Here is a 6,959-nt window from a genome sequence, read left to right as displayed (position 1 = left end):
AATGGTCTTTTCCATCTATTATGTCAGTAGTTACTTGCTTGCTAAATAAAACTTAATCACTTTTGATGCTTTTGTGCTTAAAGGCCTTAACTGCTTGAACCCCGATAAATGCTGCTTGCAGCTTTAATTATTATTATTATTCTGCCGTAAAACGCATCGTGCAGCCCAAACCGTAAGAGCTGGAACTTTGAAACTTTGACAGATGGTAGTACAAAAATCGAGGAAAGGTTCAGAGATTATGACCCCGATTGGCCCATAGGTGGCGCTATAACAACCAAAAGCGCGAAACTGCTCATAACTCCTAGACCGTATGTCGTAGACTCAAGTGTCTTATATCATTGGAAAGCTGGACGCCTGACGAACAAAACGTATATCTCCGATTTCATTTCCGCCATGATAGATTTTCCGCCATTTTGAATTTTGTCAAAAATCTACTTTTGCGAACTAGTCCCTGGTTTTTTGCCCGATTGGAACCAAACTAGTGCAGAAATGTTCTCTGGAGACTGAATATCAATAATTATCGAAAAAAAGTGGAAATTTCGATTCACGGTCGCTAAGGGGCGCCAAAACGTACGTTGTGGGAGGGGCCTATTTTACTAAAATGGCTATAACTCCCGATGTAAATGAGGTATCTTCACCAAACTTGGTACACATCTGTATGAGCTTACTCTGGGGTCACAGTAAAAAAATCGCGACGATTGACCTCATGGTGGCGCTATAAAATGAATAAAACATAAAACAGGCTATAACCACCTGACCGTTAGTCCGATTGACTTGAAAATTGGTATGCAGTGTCTTGGTCCAAGGTGCCATGTATGTGTATGAGGACATTGGCGTATCTCAAAAAACATGGCCGCCATCGGCCAACGAAGTTTGAGCACCTATTAGACAAGGTTAACGGAGGCCGATCGGAACGAAACTCAATGGGCATGTTCGGCTCATGGCCCTAAAGGTCTGTAAGAATTTTGAAAGAAATCGGCCACTAGTTGGCGCTAACGAGTTTTACGGCTCTGTAATCACATGGTGTTACAAATATCCACACAATATGCATATCATTTGATAGATCTCCTCATCCTGAACAACTTTGCCTCAAGAACCATTGCTGTCAATCAAACTGTTCATTAATTATTCATTAATATGTTAAAAACCTACTTTTGCGAACTAGTCCTAGGTTTTTTGCCCGATCGGAACCAGACCAGTCTAGGACAATTCTCTGGACTCTCTAGATCAATAATTATCAAAAAAAAGTTGAACTTTTGCATTTGGATGGCTGTAATAGGGTAATTTATAAAATGGGCGTGTCAAAATACATTAAAAAGCCTATAAATCCTAAATAAAAACTCAGAACTTCACAAAAATTGGTCAGCATATGTGACATAACATCATTAACAAGCATGAAAAATTCTATGGAGATCGGACAATAGGTGGCGCTATAACTGTTAAAAAGCTTTAAAATCATATATTTCCTATGGTAAACTGCCTGTATTGGCTGTAAATGGTCTTTTCTATCTCTGATCATATAATTTTCATATCATAATGTTCAAAACTAGTGCAATACAATTCTCTGGACTCACTAGATCAATAATTGTCAGAAAAAGTTGAACTACTTCATTTGGATAGTTATAATAGGTTCACTTCAAAATCTGGCCTTTACCAAGTGTCCCCGAAAGCCTATATCTCTTTAATCAATGCTCAGACCTTCTTAAAAACAAGTCAGAACGTGTGAAATATCACCCTGAACAAGCATGAAAATTTTCAGACAGATCGGACAAAATTTGCCTCTATAACAGTTAAAAAGGTGAAAATGATATGAATTAATGGCATGTTAAGCCAATAAGTGGTATTTTACTGCCCCCTGCTGTTTAAAATAGTCATTTTCTCATATTGGTATTGGTATCAGCCATGGTAAATCATGATAAATGATGGTGTGTGTGTGTGTGTGTGTGTGTGTGTGTGTGTGTGTGTGTGTGTGTGTGTGTGTGTGTGTGTGTGTGGTACAAATATAACAAAGGTTTTATTTTCCAACATGAAAACAAACATAACAGAGTGCTAGTGCACAAACAATAACCGACAATGATAATGGATGAGAGGGGAACTTAAATACACAGATCAAGACAAGGACAACAGGTGACGGTTATGATGATGAGGAGCAGGTGATGATGAGGAGGGTGATGAGGAGCAGGTGCAGGTGATGACGACAGATGGTGAATGTGATGAAGACAGAAGGTGAATGTGATGAAGGTGAATGTGACACCAATATCACTGAAACATTTGTGTGTGTGTGTGTGTGTAGCATTATTGTGTGTAGCATATGTAGCAAGTATGCATTATTGAGTTAACATGGAAAAACTGGTTTGCTTTAGTGCAGAAAAATGGTCAAAATCATGAGGTTTAAAGTGAAAGTGAGCCAATAAGTGGTCTTCTACTGCCCTCTGCTGGCCATTGTACTTAATAATTAAATTTTTCCACATGTGCTTGCATTTATACTTGAATACACACTAAATATCACTTATATAGCAATAACTATTATAACACAATCATATTTTGTCAGTGTTAATCACTTTATTTGCACTGACACTTCAAATAATTGCTAGTAATGTGGTAAATCATGGTAAATCATGGTTAACTATGCTGTGTGTGTGTGTGTGTGTGTGTGTGTGTGTGTGTGTGTGTGTGTGTGTGTGTGTGTGTGTGTGTGTGTGTGTAAGCATGCATTGAGTTAACATGGATAAACTGGTTTGCTTTAGTGCAGAAAACTGGTTTAAAGTGAAAGTGAGCCAATAAGTGGTCTTCTACTGCCCTCTGCTGGCCATTCTACTTATTAATGAAATATTTCAACATGTGCTTGCATTCATACTTGAATACACACTAAAAAAATCACTTATATAGCAATAACTATTATAACACAATCATATTTTGTCAGTGTTAATCACTTTATTTGCACTGACACTTCAAATAATTGCTAGTAATGTGATAAATCAGGCTAGAAACATGGTAAATCAAAGTAAATAATACTAGATTGTCGTTTATCTCCTGGTAAATAATACTAGAACGTGGTATATCATGGTAAATCATGGTTAACTATGCTGTGTGTGTATGTGTGTGTGTGTGTGTGTGTGTGTGTGTGTGTGTGTGTGTGTGTGTGTGTGTGTGTGTGTGTGTGTGTGTGTGTGTAAGCATGCATTGAGTTAACATGGAAAAACTGGTTTGCTTTAGTGCAGAAAACTGGTTTAAAGTGAAAGTGAGCCAATAAGTGGTCTTCTAGTGCCCTCTGCTGGCCATTCTACTTAATAATGAAATATTTTACATGTGCTTTTGCATTCATACTTGGACACACACTAAAAATCACGTATATAACTAACTATTATAACACAATAATATTTTGTCAGTGTTCATCACCTCATTTGCACTGACACTTCACATAATTGCTAGTAATGTGGTTAATCATGCTAGAAACATTGTAAATCATAGTAAATAATACTGAAATGAGGTGTATCAAGGTAAATCATGCTAGAATCCTAATAAATCATTCTGGAACATGGTATATGATAGTAAATCATGCTAGAATCATATTAAATAATTCTAGAATGTGGCAAATCGTTGTGGGAGGAGCCTATTTTACTCAAATGGCTATAACTCAAGAAGTAAATGAGATATCTTCACCAAACTCAGTACACATGTGTATGGGTTCAATTTGAGGTCACAGTAAACAATTTTATGGAGATCGGACCATAGGTGGCGCTATAACTGTTAAAAAGCTTTAAAACCATATATATCCCATGGCAAATTGCCTGTATTGGCTGTAAATGGTCTTTTCCATCTATTATGTCAGTGGTTACATGCTTGCTAAATAAATCTTAATAACTTTTGATGCTTTTGTGCTTAAATGCCTTAAAGGCCTTAACTGCTTGAACCCCGATAAATGCTGCTTGCAGCTTTAATTATTATTATTATTATTATTATTCCGCCGTAAAACGCATCGTGCAGCCCAAACCGTAAGAGCTGGAACTTTGAAACTTTGACAGATGGTAGTACAAAAATCGAGGAAAGGTTCAGAGATTATGACCCCGATTGGCCCATAGGTGGCGCTATAACAACCAAAAGCGCGAAACTGCTCATAACTCCTAGACCGTATGTCGTAGACTCAAGTGTCTTATATCATTGGAAAGCTGGACGCCTGACGAACAAAACGTATATCTCCGATTTCATTTCCGCCATGATAGATTTTCCGCCATTTTGAATTTTGTCAAAAATCTACTTTTGCGAACTAGTCCCTGGTTTTTTGCCCGATTGGAACCAAACTAGTGCAGAAATGTTCTCTGGAGACTGAATATCAATAATTATCGAAAAAAAGTGGAAATTTCGATTCATGGTCGCTAAGGGGCGCCAAAACGTACGTTGTGGGAGGGGCCTATTTTACTAAAATGGCTATAACTCCCGATGTAAATGAGGTATCTTCACCAAACTTGGTACACATGTGTATGAGCTTACTCTGGGGTCACAGTAAAAAAATCGCGACGATTGGCCTCATGGTGGCGCTATAAAATGAAAAAAACATAAAACAGGCTATAACCACCTGACCGTTAGTCCGATTGACTTGAAAATTGGTATGCAGTGTCTTGGTCCAAGGTGCCATGTATGTCTATGAGGACATTGGCGTATCTCAAAAAACATGGCCGCCATTGGCCAACGAAGTTTGAGCACCTATTAGACAAGGTTAACGGAGGCCGATCGGAACGAAACTCAATGGGCATGTTCGGCTCATGGCCCTAAAGGTCTGTAAGAATTTTGAAAGAAATCGGCCACTAGTTGGCGCTAACGAGTTTTACGGCTCTGTAATCACGTGGTGTTACAAATATCCACACAATATGCATATCATTTGATAGATCTCCTCATCCTGAACAACTTTGCCTCAAGAACCATTGCTGTCAATCAAACTGTTCATTAATTATTCATTAATATGTTAATAACCTACTTTTGCGAACTAGTCCTAGGTTTTTTGCCCGATCGGAATCAGACCAGTCTAGGACAATTCTCTGGACTCTCTAGATCAATAATTATCAAAAAAAAGTTGAACTTTTGCATTTGGATGGCTGTAATAGGGTAATTTATAAAATGGGCGTGTCAAAATACATTAAAAAGCCTATAAATCCTAAATAAAAACTCAGAACTTCACAAAAATTGGTCAGCATATGTGACATAACATCATTAACAAGCATGAAAAATTCTATGGAGATCGGACGATAGGTGGCGCTATAACTGTTAAAAAGCTTTAAAATCATATATTTCCTATGGTAAACTGCCTGTATTGGCTGTAAATGGTCTTTTCCATCTCTGATCATATAATTTTCATATCATAATGTTCAAAACTAGTGCAATACAATTCTCTGGACTCACTAGATCAATAATTGTCAGAAAAAGTTGAACTACTTCATTTGGATAGCTATAATAGGTTCACTTCAAAATCTGGCCTTTACCAAGTGTCCCCGAAAGCCTATATCTCTTTAATCAATGCTCAGACCTTCTTAAAAACAAGTCAGAACGTGTGAAATATCACCCTGAACAAGCATGAAAATTTTCAGACAGATCGGACAAAATTTGCCTCTATAACAGTTAAAAAGGTGAAAATGATATGAATTAATGGCATGTTAAGCCAATAAGTGGTATTTTACTGCCCCCTGCTGTTTAAAATAGTCATTTTCTCATATTGGTATTGGTATCAGCCATGGTAAATCATGATAAATGATGGTGTGTGTGTGTGTGTGTGTGTGTGTGTGTGTGTGTGTGTGTGTGTGTGTGTGTGTGTGTGTGTGTGTGTGTGTGTGGTACAAATATAACAAAGGTTTTATTTTCCAACATGAAAACAAACATAACAGAGTGCTAGTGCACAAACAATAACCGACAATGATAATGGATGAGAGGGGAACTTAAATACACAGATCAAGACAAGGACAACAGGTGACGGTTATGATGATGAGGAGCAGGTGATGATGAGGAGGGTGATGAGGAGCAGGTGCAGGTGATGACGACAGATGGTGAATGTGATGAAGACAGAAGGTGAATGTGATGAAGGTGAATGTGACACCAATATCACTGAAACATTTGTGTGTGTGTGTGTGTGTGTGTGTGTGTGTGTGTGTGTGTGTGTGTGTGTGTGTGTGTGTGTGTGTGTGTGTGTGTAGCATTATTGTGTGTAGCATATGTAGCAAGTATGCATTATTGAGTTAACATGGAAACACTGGTTTGCTTTAGTGCAGAAAACTGGTCAAAATCATGAGGTTTAAAGTGAAAGTGAACCAATAAGTGGTCTTCTACTGCCCTCTGCTGGCCATTCTACTTAATTAAATTTTTCCACATGTGCTTGCATTTATACTTGAATACACACTAAAAATCACTTATATAGCAATAACTATTATAACATAATCATATTTTGTCAGTGTTAATCACTTTATTTGCACTGACACTTCAAATAATTGCTAGTAATGTGGTAAATCATGGTTAACTATGCTGTGTGTGTGTGTGTGTGTGTGTGTGTGTGTGTGTGTGTGTGTGTGTGTGTGTGTGTGTGTGTGTGTGTGTGTGTGTGTGTGTGTAAGCATGCATTGAGTTAACATGGATAAACTGGTTTGCTTTAGTGCAGAAAACTGGTTTAAAGTGAAAGTGAGCCAATAAGTGGTCTTCTACTGCCCTCTGCTGGCCATTCTACTTATTAATGAAATATTTCAACATGTGCTTGCATTCATACTTGAATACACACTAAAAAAATCACTTATATAGCAATAACTATTATAACACAATCATATTTTGTCAGTGTTAACCACTTTATTTGCACTGACACTTCAAATAATTGCTAGTAATGTGATAAATCAGGCTAGAAACATGGTAAATCAAAGTAAATAATCCTAGATTGTCGTTTATCTCCTGGTAAATAATACTAGAACGTGGTATATCATGGTAAA

The sequence above is a fragment of the Scardinius erythrophthalmus genome (genome assembly GCF_964197995.2).
Source record: "Scardinius erythrophthalmus genome assembly, contig: HAP1_SCAFFOLD_67, whole genome shotgun sequence".
In the NCBI taxonomy this organism is placed as follows: domain Eukaryota; kingdom Metazoa; phylum Chordata; class Actinopteri; order Cypriniformes; family Leuciscidae; genus Scardinius; species Scardinius erythrophthalmus.
Note: the sequence above shows the minus strand (reverse complement) of the source record.